Raw genomic sequence first — 18,218 nt, 5'->3', positions numbered from 1 at the left:
CAAGTTGGCAAGAAGAGGGACACAATTGGTTCCCAAAGGAATTTCGACAGTTCTTTGAAAAACACGTCCTCCAAACGTAACAAATATGTTGTCAATCAAGAAATTAAACATCTTCATAATGTCAGTTTCAGAGGTTTGTTTTGTTTGAATCTGATTTTATCACTCCCCAATACCAAGAACTTCTATTTAAATTCGCCATTCTTTTTAATGAAACAAAGCAATATCAACTCATTCAATTTGTCTTTTAGTTTCAATTGCGACTACTTGTGTATAGTGTACAAAAGTCAAATGTCATTGGTTTTCATTATTTTAAAGCACACTCCGGTTTTAGTTCTGAGGTGGATGTCCTTGAGGTCGCAGGACGACCGAAACAAGACGACGATATTTAACTTCATTCGTCAGCAGTATGAATAAATATGAACGGCTCTGTGAAAATAAATGAAGGATTAACTTTGGTAGAGACAAAAATGCTCCATAAAATAGCTTTTAAAAACTACAGACATTCAATGAAACTAAGGTCTTAAGATAATGGTTTTTAAAATGGGCGATATAAAGAGATCTATTTGACAGACTTGGCAACGGGCAAAACGTTTAAAGCGTAGTGTTGCAAATTGTAAATTATAAACATGATTCAATCATATGGTAAATATCCCCCAAACGTAGTTTCCAGTACAGAGATCGACATAAAAAAAACACCGATGTAAGACATGCCTATGAATTTGTAAACATACTGCAAGGTCCTTACGTTTTGAAATCAGCAAGGTGTTTTAGAAAGAAGAATTGTTTTAGGTAAGGCAATTCCTTTGTCCTCGAATACGTTAATCAAGTATCAACCACGTGATGAATGGAGTCAAGACAAATATGTTCTGTTGAGGTTTTACCATTTATTATCAGCATGGAAAAGTAAATGATGAGAGCAACACGTCTTAAACTCAAAGCCGAATATTTGAAATCCAATGATGTATAAAACAGAATTAGTTGAAGACTTATATATGTAAATTCAGAAGTTATTGTGAGGTTTTTATTATTGCGCAAATTTACATAAATTAAAGAGGATTTTTCTCAAAATCGTAAAAATTAAAATCGCATTTAAGTCTCAAATGACAAAATCGCAAAAATAAAAGCACGCAATAATATCGGAATTTACAGTAATGAAAAACGACATAGAATAAGCTAAAATCTTTCTAATATCAACTTTGGCTAAGGAGGATGAAACGTTAATTTCTTTATAATTTGGAAATTATTATTGATCATGTCAGTACCAAAGTATCTACTACTGAACTGATGATACACTCGGTAAAAGATTGTTCACCAGTAGAGGTACCGATGTAGTGCTGTAAAACATGAAAACAACACGCATAGAGGAGTAGGTTCGGTAAGGTCATAAAATGGCCCCTTTTTAAGCTTCAATTTCAAATTAGGATGTTTTGACCAATTTCACAATGAATCATTGCTAATGTAGTGACTAGTTAGGAAATATACCTTTTTGTTGAAAATTACGTTGCTGCATTTCATTGATGACGTCACAAATATTACTTATTTTGATTTCATCGGAAAAATCAATGAAAATGGTTAAATGTCCATCGATTAATGGACAGGAAACGTTGACAGAGGCGGATTTAGGGGGGGCAGGGAGCCCGCGCCCCCCTTTTTGAGAAAAAAAATTGGTTGCTTATATAGGGAATCATTGAAGCGTGACTGAAGCGGGCCCCCTCTTAGGTCAGTCAGTGGGCCCCAACTTATGAAAATTCCTGGATCCGCCACTGGTTGAGTGCATAAGTCGACAACAACGATCTTTTAGAATAGTGTTATAAATACATTTTTCATGTGAAACGGTATAAATTTCAATGTAACAAGATGAACAATATTTTTAGCTGACTTAAAGACATAGGAAAAAGTTAAATAAAACTATTTGTGTCAAAGTTTTTTCGTAAGTATTCAAAATATTGTTCATCTTGTTACATTGAAATTCATACCGAACTTACTCCTTTAATGAGTACCTATCGAATTAGACTTTTTACCGGATTTTTTATCACATAAGCAACACGACAGGTGCCTCGTGTGCAGCAGGATCTGCTTACCCTTCCTGAAAACCTGAGATCACCCCCAGTTTTTTGTGGGTTCGTGTTATTTAATCTTTAGTTTTAATGTTATATGTACTATTGTTTGTCTGTTTGTCTATTTCATTTCTTGCAATGGCGTTGTCAGTTTGTTTTCGATTTATGAGTTTGACGGTCCCTCTGGTATCTTTCGTTCCCCTTTAAATGCATCCGAATCACTTTTCTGAATTCACCTTCATCATGAACGCTCAAATCCATTTATATTAAATAGCCAATGATGTACAAAACCGACACAGTTGAAGATAACAAAATAATAGAAAAATAGCCAAGGGACTCTTCCTTGGAGTTCGATAATCTAGATTTTTTCTGAACCCATACAAGTCTGCCTGATAAAGTTGGTTATTCGTATTCAACCTTTTAAGTATAAGGAGTTGAAATCATAACTGGTGCATGAATATTTAAATGGATATTTTCTTTAATAATAATGTCAGTTGAAAGTAGAATGAATTTGCAAACGTTAAATGCTCATTTGCCTCGTCAGTTAAACAGATTAACTTCCTTGTTGTAATAGTCGCCAAGTGACAAGTAAGTAGCAAATTAAAATAAACATTAATTTAACTCTTGGTGGGGAATTTCATTACCATAATTCTTCACCTAGTTCGTGTTTTATCCCAACATCGATTGTTAGATAGTCAAACAACTGTATAATGATATTCAATGTTAATTCATGCCTTCATGTTGTATATTTACATTGGTAACGAAAGTAGTCCAATGATGTCATAGATGTGTCACTGTCTATAAATCTTCACTAGAGCTTGCTATTTTATTTCATTATCGCTAAGTGACTTTCAAATATGATAAGTTATACGATATTCCCGTGCTGGCATTTCCTATCATGATTTTCTTGATAGACGGTTGCTGCTCACAAGTAAGCTACTAAACCAAGAGTTCTAAATGGTGAAGTTGAAATCATCCTTTCGTAAATTTTACGGACTCCATTATCAGTTGGTTGACAGTTATGGAATAACCGTTTCACAAATGATATCGAATATGAGACCTACCGAATTAGACTATTTAACGGATTTGTTATCACAAAAGCGACACGACGGGTGCCACATGTGAAGCAGGATCTGCTTACCCCTCCAGAGTATATGAGATCACCCCTAGTTTTTGGTGGGGTTCGTGTTGTTTATTCTTTAGTTTTCTTTGTTGTGTCATGTGTACTATTGTTTGTCTGTTTGTCTTTTCATTTTTAGCCATGGCGTTGTCAGTTTATTTTCGATTTATGAGTTTGACTGTCCCTTTGGTATCTTTCTTCCCTCTTTTATATCACTGGATTTTCGTTTTATATTATGATAAAACAGTATAGGTAATGAAATGATAATGAGCTTTGATCTAGATTAATAACTTACATTCACGTACGATCATCAACTTAAAGCCTTGCATCTAGCCTTTCATACCTGTATTATTGCAATCTATGTAGTACAACCATACCAAATGAGCAGGTGACGTTGTTTGCGCACATTCTAAACCATATATACGTGCATGCCTAGTCTATGTTTGATAGGTTTTTGTGTTGCATTTACTTTATTTTGATGTGTTTCAATTTGTCAAGGTCTGTTTTAATAATTATATCTTTTCTTTTAAGGTTCATCATAAGGAATTGAAAAATATGGCCGTGTTTACACCTCAAAAATTACTATGAGTACAGACAAACTGGTACATTCAGGAAAGTTTTAAGGCATTGCAGGAACTAGATATATAAAAGTTATATGAAGTCTACGTTTCAGAAAATGAAAAACTTACCTGCATTTTGATGTGCATTTTTTTCCAGTCTGCAGAAGATAGCAAAATAAACAAACACCCGAGTTTCATTTGATACGGTCCACTCAGTTACACAGTTTAAACCTGTTAAATCACCTATTGTTTACAGGTGTCTATTGTCCATCTATTGTCCATTTAAATCAATACTACTCACAACATTGATTATATGAGGGGAGCTTCTCAATCGTTTTCACTACTTAGTTAATTTTTGCACCTTCTGCAGGAACGAAAAAAAATGGATAGCAAAATCTAGAAAAGTTAATAATTTTCTGAAACATAAAATGCATTTAAAATTTATATATCTAGTTCCTGCCATCCCTTAAAACTGTTGCAGGTGTATAGGTTAGTCTCTACTCAGAGTAAAATTTGGGGTGTAAATACGGCCATTTTAGCCAAAAGGTTATGATGAACCTTAAAATGTCTGACGGATATGCAAAACACCCTCACCACTTCACTCAGTTAATAATAACTGCATATTATTGATCAGCGTAATATGACCACAGACGAGGATATACTGACCTACTTAATTACACGTGTTCAACTTTGTAATAATAAGTAAAAAAAATGAGAGACTTTTAACAATATTTGTAGTTGCCGTTCGGTCCCGTGTATTGGCTTCTTTATCATGCGCTCCTTGGTCATGGTCTGTTTAGAGATTGTTCAAAAGCAGAAATTATAGAGCTCATGTAAACAGAACGCTTTTCAATTAAGTCAGCAATGTTTTGCAATAAAAATGCATAGTCTTTATACTTAAGGTTCATCATAAGGAATTGAAAAATATGGCCGTGTTTACACCTCAAAAATTACTATGAGTACAGACAAACTGGTACATTCAGGAAAGTTTTAAGGCATTGCAGGAACTAGATATATAAAAGTTATATGAAGTCTACGTTTCAGAAAATGAAAAACTTACCTGCATTTTGATGTGCATTTTTTTCCAGTCTGCAGAAGATAGCAAAATAAACAAACACCCGAGTTTCATTTGATACGGTCCACTCAGTTACACAGTTTAAACCTGTTAAATCACCTATTGTTTACAGGTGTCTATTGTCCATCTATTGTCCATTTAAATCAATACTACTCACAACATTGATTATATGAGGGGAGCTTCTCAATCGTTTTCACTACTTAGTTTATTTTTGCACCTTCTGCAGGAACGAAAAAAAATGGATAGCAAAATCTAGAAAAGTTAATAATTTTCTGAAACATAAAATGCATTTAAAATTTATATATCTAGTTCCTGCCATCCCTTAAAACTGTTGCAGGTGTATAGGTTAGTCTGTACTCAGAGTAAAATTTGGGGTGTAAATACGGCCATTTTAGCCAAAAGGTTATGATGAACCTTAAGAGAGGGGCAAAAGATACCAGAGGGACTGTCAAACTTATAGGTCGGAAATAAACTGGCAATGCCATGGCAAATAAATAAAAGACAAACACAAATAATTTGATAAACCACAACGTAAAAAACTAATGACTTAGCAACAAAAATTGGGGATGATCTTAGGTGCTCCGGAAGGATAAACAGATCATGCTCCACATGGGACACTCGTCGTGTTGCTCATGTTCTTACAAACCAGGTAAATAGTCTTAATACTTGATATATGATATAATTCGTCTACATGAATAGTTGTGTATTAATATTATTCATTATGGTTTTTTTTATGCAATTTCAAATCATATTTTTGTCGAGTACCCATTAACGGCCAATAGCAGTATTACTGAATCAAAGAGTTTCTTACTAATCGTGGTCAATGTCAATGGAAATGTAATATATGGAAACTTCGTTACATGAGGAATCTATATACTAGTACAACGTATGAAGCATCCATGTCTTCCACCTTTTGATATATACAGCTTTTAAGGGCATATGATACAGTTACAGGGGAGGTAATGACGTTGCTAACGTAAAATGTTATTTTCGCGACGTCAAACTGTGACATATCGGGAAAAGATGCATTTTTCGACTGATTTTTATCATTCAAACTGATTTAATTTGAAAACGAGTTCATAGACCCCTATTTTTCAAAACAGCAATTTGTTTCATTTTGCAGGCAGATTATGTGACCCAAATTTTATAAAACTGTAAATAGAGGATTTTTTTTTTAATTTTGATAAACATGCAGCAAAAAATGACGTATTTTCCTCAATTCATGAACATTTGATAAATATGAGTTATTCCTGAATAAAAAATGCATAATTTTTTAGGATACTTATAAAATACAGAAATTACCGATTATTTAACAAAAAAACAATTTGTGTTTATCTTTTGTAACAAAAAAGTTATGTCTTTCTTTCGAAAAAGAAATTACGGCCACAAATCTGAATTTTGAGCAAATATACAAAATTTCGACCTCATTTTACTCAAAAAGTAGCACATGAAGATATATTTTTTTATTACATATTTGATTTAATCAGGTAAAAAATAGCCTATATGCAAATTTTAATGAACTTGTAAATACAGGATCAAAACTGTATCGTATGCCCTTAAGCAGTTAGCTAACAACCCCGCCGTAGTAGCCTCCGCGTTTCGTCCACACAATACTTACCAGTGACGGCTTGTACTTTCTATCATGATTTTTGTGGTAGAAGAATGCTGCTCACAAAGAAGCTTTTTATTAAGCAACGTGACCTGGTATCTCTCTGGTATCTTTCGCCCCGGGCTTTCGCTTTTCTACTACAACTGAATTGTGAACATATTCTCGATTTTTAACACTAGGTTCATTGCGCTTTTACATCATACTGCTGCCATAAAATACGATAACATTTTTATCTTAGGCAGCAACCATTTGATTTTCTGGGGGGGGGGGGGGGGGGGGGGGGCTATGGGTTTTTTTTCTGTGCAAACTTTTTTTTCCGCCTTCGGCGAAGAACAATCTATTTTTTTAGCGACATAATGAAAACATTTTTTTTCTTTCAATTTTAGCATTTCATATAGTGGCAGCTGAGGGTGAAACAAACAATTTTTTTTTCTCAGGGTCCAGAACAAATTATTTTTTTCACCAAAACCTGGAAACAAACTTTTTTTTCCAAAAAAAAACATAGCCCCCCCCCAGAAAATCAAATGGTTGCTGCCTTAAGAGATATGATTGTGATAATTTTGTTTATGTTTATTATATTAAAGTATATAAGTAGTTATAGATTTTGTGTTTTTGCAATGTTTTTTTCTGATTCAGTTAATACTTTCATTTCGTCTATGTCTGTTGACTTTTTCTTTCATTACGGTACTCCGTTCGAACTTAGTGAATTAGTAATGAAATTGCATCTTAGGTATGCTGTTAGCTTTTAGCGTACGGGAGGTCAGTAATTCAAAAGCAATTTATCTAGACATTGGCAGTTAAGCCCCAGTCTCACTAGACCACGATCGCATCACGCTCACCGCTATCTAAAATAAATTCAGATCGTGGTGAGGTCGCGGTATAAGCAAAGTAACGTATACTGATCAAGCAGAGATGTCGGACAGACCAATCCAGCAAAAATTACAACCTATTGCAGGTCCATAAAGCTCAAATGACGATATTTTAGTGAACAATAGCAGAGCTGACACAGATTGGTAAATTAAATAGGAAGATGTGGTATGAGCGCCAATGAGACAACTCTCCATCCAAGAAGCAATTTGGAGAAGACGTAACTAAGTTATAAAACTTGTGACTACCATTTGTCATTTTGAACAATAAAATATGTTTAAACTAAAATATTATAATAGTAAACCATTATATGCCAAGGTACGGCCTTCAACACGGAGTCTTCTGTTACACCGAACACCAACCTAGAAAGGGCCTGAAAAAAGTGTAAAACCATTTGAACGGGAAAACCAACGGTCTAATCTATATGAAAAAGAAAAGCATGGTTCAGCCGTTAGAGCAAATGGATAATTAAATACAGACAAGCAAAATCTAGGTTGCTTATTTATATATTTCATGTGAAAATGACTATGAGTATGATGGTACTAGTATGAGCGTAGTCAGGTCGTTAGACGACTAGAGAGTGTGTTGAGCACGACAATGGCGTGCTAGAAACGTACTATGGTCTTGAACAGTGTGGTATAGTCGTAGTGGGAGCGTATTTGGGTCGCGGTGAGAGCGTGATGGTCGTAGTGGGGTCGTAATAACGTCGCTGCGAGATCGTAGCGCTGTCTCTCTGAATAGAATCACGCTTTCGCTACGCTATCACTACTATTACTGATTTCCCCATGACCGCAATACGATTGTTTTGAACATCTTCACGATCATACTTCGATCAACAAGATTTGAAATTTTTTCACAGATCGTACTGCGATCGTAGTGCGATCGTGGCCAAGTGGGACTGCAGTATAGGGATTGTTTGTCATCATATCTCGACAACAAAAAATATGGTTGAAGCTTTTAACGTGTGAACATTCCATTTGTATGAAGCAATAATCCATCAGCGTCTGCATATCTTCCCGATTGATATAATTATCAAAGGTACCAGGATTATAATTTAGAACGCCAGACGAGAGTCAATGGACGCTCATATCAAAATATTTATAAAGCCAAACAAGTACAATGTTGAAGAGCATTGAGGATCCAAAATTCCAAAAAGTTGTGCCAAATACGGCTATGGCAATCTATGCCTGGGATAAAAAAATCCTTAGTTTTTCGAAAAAAATAAAGTTTTGTAAATAGGAAATTTATAAAAATGATTCCAGAGTGGGCGGTTCCTGTTATGATTTCCTTCTAGAGGATTAGCTCTGACAAACAAATTTATTACTGTAAATCCCGAAGTTATTGCGGTGTTTTTATTATTGCGAAAAATGCGACATGATTATAATCACAATAAAAACTAGCATTTTGAAATGTTTGATGTGAATAAAAAAAATGACAAAATCGCAATTATAAATGCACGGAATAATTTCTGAATTTACAGTTATCAAAACCATATTATAACTACTAGTATACGACAATAACATCGATTAACTACGGTTGCCTTGAATAAAAGTTCATTATCTAGCCTACCATTCGTAATTAATAAATATGATAAAAAAAAAAAGGTTGTGTATTTTATATCCATTATCTCTTAATGCAGTTGTGGAAAAATAAATTAAAAAAAGACCTATTAGACTTTTAAATGGAAAATAATTAAATGATGCAAATACAACAGTTTCTTTTATGATGGGAACACAGGGATCCTATTTAATTTATATCCACTTGAATTGAATATACACCTCCATAATGGTTTATAATTTTATGCAGTTAGATATTTAAATAAAAATGGTAATTTTACCCCCACTCCAATAAACCTTCAACTGGTGTTCCACAAGTGAGACTTATCTCCACGCTCATTTCTTCTTGGTTTGTTTTATTGGCATATGTATTATTCTTGTTCTAGTTATCCAACCATTATGGAGACATCCAAAAGAATTAAATCTGAAGATGGAGAAGAAAGATTGCCGAATTCTTCGTTATCAGCGTTCCGTTTCCCGGATTTGACAATCAAAATTGGCAATGAAAATCTGTATGTCAACAGAGACCAGCTAATGAAAGAGTCGCCAGTTTTCAGAACCATGCTTACCGGAAACTTTAAGGAGAAGAACGCTAGTGGGATTGAACTACATGATAAAGACCCAACAACATTTGCACTCTTTCTACAATACACATTACCTAGTTTCAATGGATTGATTTTGTCTGGTAATATTTTAAATTAATTCCATTAAAAAGTAGAGCAATTAAAAGAATTGGAGTGTCGGTCCTTAGTTCAAATAATGTTTTTTTTTTCAATTTGATATACAAAATTATATTTGATTAGAATCTATACCAGATCATATGCTAAGAGATTAATTGCCCCTTTCGACCAGGTGAGCAAAAAATGTGAAACATTTCAAACAAGGAAGACGCAACTTGTTTTACGAAAATAAAGTAAACGAAAATCCAAAGGACAGACAGAAAACCATAGGCTGATCCAGGGGAGGCTTTCTCCCCTTTCGTGGGGAAAACATTGGTTGGGTATTATATGGATTCACTGAAACATGCCTGGAGTGCCCCCTTAAGATCAGTCAGTGGTCTCCTTTATGAAAAGTTTCTAGATCCAACTGATTACTTTCACTGAATCACATGCTTTTGCCTTTGGACGGGCACATGAAAAATGTAGAGCGATTTATTAAACATGTTTGTGACTTACCTGATACTGTAGTCTGACGTAATAGCAGAAACAAGATAGAAATCAGTTGGATAGTTTTACTCATTAAATTTTCACGAACTGCCAAAAAAAACGATGTAATAACTACAAAAGGCACAATGTATCAATAAAAGCGTATTCATAGAAACTGGAAGCTTGGTAAAAGTGAACATACAAAAATGCAGGTCCATAATATCGACTGAAAACAGAACCATACATTTTCACAGTTTGTTTGCAAGTTATGTTATGCTTTGCTTATAAATTTATGAAAATAATTACAACAAAAGATAATATTATTAACATATCTGTAAGGTCTAATGCTTTCATAAATCATAGTCTTCACCTCTATACCAAAATGATTTTGTTATATAAATATGTACACGGATAAGAACTCGTCATAAAGAACAATAATGGTAATCCAATTTGTTTTTGAGTGAAAACTATCAAAAACAAGTTCTTTGGCTTTGAAATCGAAAATAAGAAGGTATTATAAATCCCGAAGATGTTCATATTGTCAGTCTTACATCAGTTTTTATATGTTTGAAATCTGTCTTCTATTTTGGAGACGTAGATCATTGATGACCAAAGCTAATTACATTAAATGAAAAACAGCTAAACTTGCCAAAAATATCCACATTTGTAGATCGTGTTACTGATATTAAAAAATATTATGCTACTCAACTTTTTCACAATGACTTGATTAAGAGTAAATTAATATGGCCATTTTGTGTCAAATATAAAAATTTAGACATGTTTATGACGTTATATTAACATCACTTGTGATCTTTCTTCACTTAAGTGTACATTTTATATTATCCTGTTCATTTATAAAAAAGTTTAACATTACTTTGAAAGGTTTGGATAACCTTACAACTTTTTGCAACTTCAGGCAAATAATGACTCTAAACATACCTCCACCTTTTTCAAAATTCATAAGTTTTTGACATTTTGTAATAATCATATATAAACATATTTCGTCATCAAAAGTTAAAATGCACGGAATTATAAGACAAGTTATTGATTTTTCGTAAACATACCATCTTCATGTTCTTTATCCATTCACAATAATATAATGATTGGCTCCCAGATCAGATTCAAGTTGTTGGCATTCCAATAACTAGTTATGATTATTTAAACATTTCTATAGTCACGACCTAATTGTGAATGACTTTAAGCACACAACAAATAATGTATATGACTTTATTTGCAGAAGAAACAGCTCGTCGCATTTTGCCATTATCACATGAGTACCAGACAGATGCATCGTTATCAAAGATCGACCAGGTATTGGCAGCATGTACTAGTGAAAATGAATACAAATCCGTAAACAAGTTAATCGATCACATTTTGGAAGCTGAACTCTACACTTTATCAAAATATTTAACAGCTAGTATTCAAAAAGCGAGCGAATTCTCTCCAACATCGTTTGAAAAAAACATGATATTTAAAAGAATATCAAGTGTTACAAAAGCAAACATTTTCACAATGAGATGTAAAGCCATGGAATCAGATATTACCAATTGCATGGATGTTTTAAAAAGATGTGTACCTCATAGATTTCAATGTACAAACCAGGATTGTCATGCAAAAAAAAAGGTTAGAGAGGCACAAACTGTAATCAGTAGTTCAAAATATATAAATTCTTCATGACAGCCGGGATTTGCTACTTAAAGAAATTGATTGTTATTGACTTTTAATTAAATAATTTCAATTTTTTATGTCATTGAAGATAATGTTTTACAGTAATTGAGCCATTGTTTTATTACATGCAATTGAAAATTAATAAATATTTTTTAGGAAAAATAACATTTCAATTCTATTCATGGTTTAAAGAACGTAGGAAAACAAGTTTGTTTATGAATATGATTTGTATAATATAAATAGGATTATATCAGCATGTAGTATGAAACTGCTAACATAACACATTGAAAACATAGTGATTATTTACTGGGCTTTGTTATTCTAGGCCTTCTCATTTATTTATACATTGTAAATGTAAAAAGACATTTATACATCTGGTGTCTATTTTTGACAATATTTATCATGGGATAATATTTAATCACTTTTCTAATCATCCTTTCCCGATTAAAAAGTTTGGACATTAATTAGGCAATTACTTCATGATTGATATAACACATTCATACTCATTTTACCAGCCTTAAAAAGTTGTACTGCAGACTCGTCTACAAAAGACTCATCAGTGATGTTCGAAGTAAAATGAATAAAACACGACGAGGACCCAACATTTCGAAAGATTTTGTGAAATACAACTAAGGTCATCTTTTTTTCGGGGGAGAAAATCCGTAGTATTTCGAAAAGTGCAATTTTTTATGAACCGTTTATTTATAACTGCCCAGTTCTCACAGGTTAAATGTCTAACTGACTTTACCGGACAATAATGCTCTTAAATTGCTCACAGGACAGGTTAAATGTCCAACTCACTTTATCGGACAATAATCCTCTTAAATTGCGAAAAAAAGGAATCTAAATAAAGATAGAATTTGACATTTTTAGAAGGAAGTAATACACCAATTTCAGTATTTTTCAAGGCATCTAAATGCTGAAATTAGTGTATTGCCCCTTCAAAAAAATGTGGAACAGGAATGAAGAATAAATTACCTTTTTTTTAATTATTTTGAAAATCCTTTAAGAATTTAAGATCATTATTGCTCTTCAACTGGTTACTATATTTGACCTTTAACTTGATACGTATGAGTATTTTTGTAAACAAAAAGTAAACACTCTGGCTTGACGATTTTGCTTTGAATTTTTATGTAGTTTAGGGAAGCAAAAACGAACTAGGACTCTTAATTAACCTTAGTCTATTTGCATATTAAACAAAAGACACAGATGGATTAATGATAAAATTGTGTTTTGGTGATGGCGATGTGCTTGCAGATCTTACTTTACTGAACATTCTTGCTACTTACAATTATCTCTATCTATAATGAACTTGGCCCATTAGTAACAGAAGAAAATATTTTAACAAAATGTATGAAAAATGTTCAAAATTGACCGTAAAGAGCAATATCTCTTGAAGGGGTCAACTGAACATTTTGGTAATGTTGACTTATTTGTAGATCTTACTTTTCTGAAAATAATTGCTGTTTACAGTTTATCTCTATCTATAATATCAAAGATAATAACCAAAAACAGCAAAATTTCCCTAAAAATTACTAATTCATGGGCAGCAACCCAATAACTGGTTGTTAAATGCATCTGAAAATTTCAGGGCAGATAGATCTTGACTTGATAAACAAATCAACCTCTGTCAGATTTGTTCTGAATGTTTCGGTTTCAGAATTATAAGCTAAAATCTACATTTTTTACAACTATTTTCTACTTTTAGGCATGTCAGCAATCTTGGTTGGTTGGCCGGGTCACCGGACATATTTTTTAAAACCAGATACCCCAATGATGTTTGTGGCAAAGTTTGGTTAAATTTGCCCAGTTCTGTAGTTTCAGAGGAGCAGATTTTTGTAAAAGATTACATAAATTTTCATAAAGTTGGTAAAAAAATGACTATAAAGGGCAATAACTCCTTTAGTGATGAGAGAAGCTCACTTGGCCGTTTAGGCCAGGTGAGCTAAAAATTGATTGGAATGGAATGTATTATATCTGTTTATTTTTGGAATTTTGATCCCCAATTCTCTTCAAAACTATATATTTGTTTGGCTTACTAATTATTTTTATCTGAGCGTCACTGATGAGTCATATGTAGACGAAACGCGCGTATAGCGTATCAAATTACAAGCCTGGTTCCTTTGATAACTATTACACCAGTTGCTCGATGCCACTGCTGATTGACGTGTCGTACCCGACGGTATCATTAGCCCAGTAGTCAGCACTTCGGTGTTGACATATATAGATATCAATTAAAATTTATATGATCATTTTAATAAATGTACTGTAAACAAAAGTATTTTTTATTCGAAAAACTTAGGCTTTTCCTATCCCATGGATTACCTTAGCAGTATTTGGCACAACCGTTTTGGAATTTAAGTCCTCAATTCTCTACAACTTTATACTTGTTTGGCTTTTTAACTAGCTGAGCGTCAATGGTGAGTCTTGTATAGACGAAACACGCGTTTCGTGTGTATTTTTTTAACCGTCATGTTCTTGCATATATTTGTACTGTTATCGTAATAGTGTTAATATATTTAACATTGCCATAAAAGCGCGAGGTTTGGCTAACCGCAAAACAAGGTTCAAACCAGCATTTTTATCTTAAAAAGTCAGGAAAATGGCAATTGTTACCTTATAGTTTGTGTCTATGTGTGTTGCACTGTCCTTTTGGTTTTGTGTTGCACTTCAGTGTTTCTGTTGATTTGTTGTTTTCCTTTTATAGTTTATGCGTTTACCTCAGTTTTAATTTATAAACCGAATTTGTTTTCTCTAAATCGATATATGACTTTTGAACAGCAGTATACTACTGTTGCCTTTATGTATTCAATCTTACCTTTAGTAACTGTATACTATAGGAGTGAGTGATGAATAGTTAATTTTAATACCAATTTTCCTCATCCCTGTTTCAATACAGGACTTGTTAACAGTTTAATCCTGACATGTGTTTGTCAGTGTTGAAGGCTGTACTTTTACCTTTAATTTTTTTTTCTCACATATTGTGACTTTGAAGGAGAGTTGTCTCATTTGCAATCATACCACATTTTCTTATTGCTATGTATATTTGTTTTTTATGAGTCGTGATACAAGGCAATCAATGATCTTTGTGCAACATCTGCCATAGGGATAAGGGTAGTATGCTCTTTTTTTCTCGAATCTCACTGGCTGGTATGATTCAATTTAGGGGACATGTGTTGTATACTGTTCTGCATTTTCTTATTGACTTTCCCTTTTCAACAGTTTATTTGCCTTGAACAATAACAAATCATCCTAAAGGACAGAAAATCTGAAATCTTGAAATTTGCCAGTTCCGTCATTGTTTACTCTAAAAAAAAACCAACAATCATGAAGAATTTATCATTTTATAAGCTTTATAATGAAATTGAGAATGGAAATGGGGAATGTGTCAAAGAGACAAGAACCCGACCATAGGAAAAACAACAGTAGAAGGTCACCAACAGGTCTTCAATAAAGCGAGAAATTCCCGCACCCTGAGGCTTCCTTCAGCTGGCCCCTAAACAAATATATACTAGTTCAGTGAAAATGAACGCCATACTAATTGCCAAATTGTACACCAGAAACTAAAATTAAAATACTACAAGACTAACAAAGGCCAAATATGGGACAGGCGCAAAAATGCGGCGGGGTTAAATATGTTAATGAGATCTCAACCCTCCCCCTATACTTCTAGCCAATGAAGAAAAGTAAACGCATAACAATAGGCACATTAAATTTAGTTCAAGAGAAGTCTGAGTCTGATGTCAGAAGATGTAACCAAAGAAAATAAACAAAATGACAATAATACATAAATAACAACAGACTACTAGCAGTTAGCTGACATGCCAGCTCCAGACTTCAATAAAACTGATTGAAAGATTGTGAATTCATCATATGAATATCAGGCACAATCATTCCCGTTAGGGGTTTAATATCATACCATCATAACATATATGAGAAGAACATAACCTGTGTCATACCAACAACTGTTTTTTGAATAAATGTGTTTTGTTCCGATGCAAAGCCCCTATAAGTGAATCAATATTGACGCCAAAATATGCAATCTTTAATGACCTGACAACAGTAATGTAAGTATATCCCTTCTTAAAAAGTCTATTTAAAGGTTTTGTTAGTTTCTGTTTGGCTTACTAACTTTTTTTTATCTGAGCGTCACTGATGAGTCATATGTTGACGAAACGCACGTATAACGTATCAAATTACAAGCCTGGTTCCTTTGATAACTATTTACACCACTTGGTCGATGCCACTGCTGATGGCCTTGTCGTACTCGATGGTATCATTAGCCCAGCAGTCAGCACTTCGGTGTTGACATATATAAATATCAATTATATAATCATTTTAATAAATGTACTGTTTACAAAAGTGTTGTTTATTTGAAAAACTTAGGATTTTCCTATCCCATGGATTACCTTAGAGGTATTTGGCACAACCTTTTTTGGAATTTAAGTCCTCAATTCTCTACAACTTTATACTTATATGGCTTTTTAACTATCTGAGCGTCAACGGTGAGTCTTGTGTGATGAACACGCGTTTCGTGTGTATTTTTTTAGATGTTATGTTCTTGCATATATTTGTACTGTTATCGTAAGTGTTAATATATTTAACATTGCCATAAACGCGCAAGGTTTGGCTAACCGCAAAACAAGGTTCAAACCAGCATTTTTATCTTAAAATATCCTGTACCAAGACAGGAAAATGGCAATTGTTACCTTATAGTTTGTGTCTATGTGTGTTGCACTGTCGTTTTGGTTTTGTGTTGCACTTCAGTGTTTCTGTTGAATTGTTGATTTCCTTTTATAGTTTATGCGTTTACTTCAGTTTTAATTTATAAACCGAATTTGTTTCCTCTAAATCGATTTATGACTTTTGAACAGCAGTATACTACTGTTGCCTTTATGTATTAAATCTTACCTTTAGTAACTGTATACTATAGGAGTGAGTGATGAATAGTTAATTTTAATACCAATTTTCCTCATCCCTGTTTCAATACAGGACTTGTTAACAGTTTAATCCCGACATGTGTTTGTCAGTGTTGAAGGCTGTACTTTTACCTATAATTTTTTTTTCTCACATATTGTGACTTTTTAGGAAAGTTGTCTCATTTGCAATCATACCACATTTTCTTATTGCTATGTATATTTGTTATTATGAGTTGTGATACAAGGTAATCAATGTCCTTTGTGCAACATCTGCCATAGGGGTAAGGGTAGTATGCTCTTTTTTTCTCACTCTCCCTGGCTGGTATGATTCAATTTAGGGGACATGTGTTGTATATATTCTGCATTTTCCTATTGTATTTCCCTTTTCAACAGTTTATTTGCCTTGAACAATGAAAAATAATCCTAAAGGACCGAAAATCTGAAATCTTGAAATTTGCCAGTTCTGTCATTGTTTGTCATGAAGAATTTATCATTTTATAAGCTTTATAATAAAATTGAGAATGGAAATGGGGAATGTGTCAAAGAGACAGCAACCCGACCATAGAAAAATTCCCGCATCCGGAGGCGTCCTTCAACTGGCCCCTAATCAAAGATATACTAGTTCAGTGATAATGAACGCCATACTAATTGCCAAATTGTACACCAGAAACTACAATTAAAATACTACAAGACTAACAAAGGCCAATCTTGGGACAGGCGCAAAAATGTGGCGGGGTTAAATATGTTTATGAGATCTCAACCCTCCCCCTATACTTCTAGCCAATGAAGAAAAGTAAACGCATAACAATAGGCACATTAAATTCAGTTCAAGAGAAGTCTGAGTCTGATGTCAGAAGATGTAACCAAAGAAAATAAACAAAATGACAATAATACATAAATAACAACAGACTACTAGCAGTTAACTGACATGCCAGCTCCAGACTTCGATTAAACTGATTGAAAGATTGTGATTTCATCATATGAATATCAGGCACAATCCTTCCCGTTAGGGGTTTAATATCATACCATCATAACATATATGAGAAGAACATAACCTGTGTCATACCAACAACTGTTTTTTTAATAAATGTGTTTAGTTCTGATGCAAAGACCCTATAAGTGAATCAATATTGACGCCAAAATATGCAATCTTTAATGACCTGACAACAGTATTGTAAGTATATCACTTCTTAAAAAGTCTGTTTAAAGGTTTTGTTAGTTTCTGGGGTGAATACTGACATTTTTGTTATTTATACAGAGTATTTCCATAAAAAACTGAATGTGAAATAGTTCAAATACCTGAACGTATAGGAAGTCTGCATGTTGAGCTATATTTACGAATGATGTCCTTATACCGATGAATGCATATAAACTGTAAAAGTTAAAATGAGGATATAACCAATCAAAAGATTTCTTTTTTAATGGATAAATATTAGCAGTTTTGATCATAGAAGGACAGAACAGTTGATAGCACAGGGAGTTATTCAAGCCAACATAAAATACTGAAAATCAGGATATCCAACCAATAAAAAATACACAAATAAAACTTTCATTTTTTTTTATTTTGTTAACAAATACTGTATACATAAACAACAATTTTTCTGATATATAATGGTAATTGATGGACAGGGGATATATATAT

General features: G+C 33.3%; 1 long non-coding RNA gene across 1 annotated transcript; it reads left to right on the top strand.

Annotated features, from left to right (window-relative positions):
- The first annotated feature begins 2,226 nt into the window (after positions 1-2,226).
- LOC143082447 (uncharacterized) lies at positions 2,227-11,957 on the top strand. The gene is made up of 3 exons (XR_012980395.1): positions 2,227-2,645; positions 9,231-9,529; positions 11,227-11,957. It is a non-coding gene; the product is annotated as an uncharacterized LOC143082447 (long non-coding RNA).
- The last annotated feature ends 6,261 nt before the right edge of the window (positions 11,958-18,218 follow it).

Source organism: Mytilus galloprovincialis, chromosome 7, assembly GCF_965363235.1.
Source record: "Mytilus galloprovincialis chromosome 7, xbMytGall1.hap1.1, whole genome shotgun sequence".
In the NCBI taxonomy this organism is placed as follows: Eukaryota; Metazoa; Mollusca; class Bivalvia; order Mytilida; family Mytilidae; genus Mytilus; species Mytilus galloprovincialis.
This window is presented reverse-complemented; position numbering and strand designations above follow the sequence as displayed.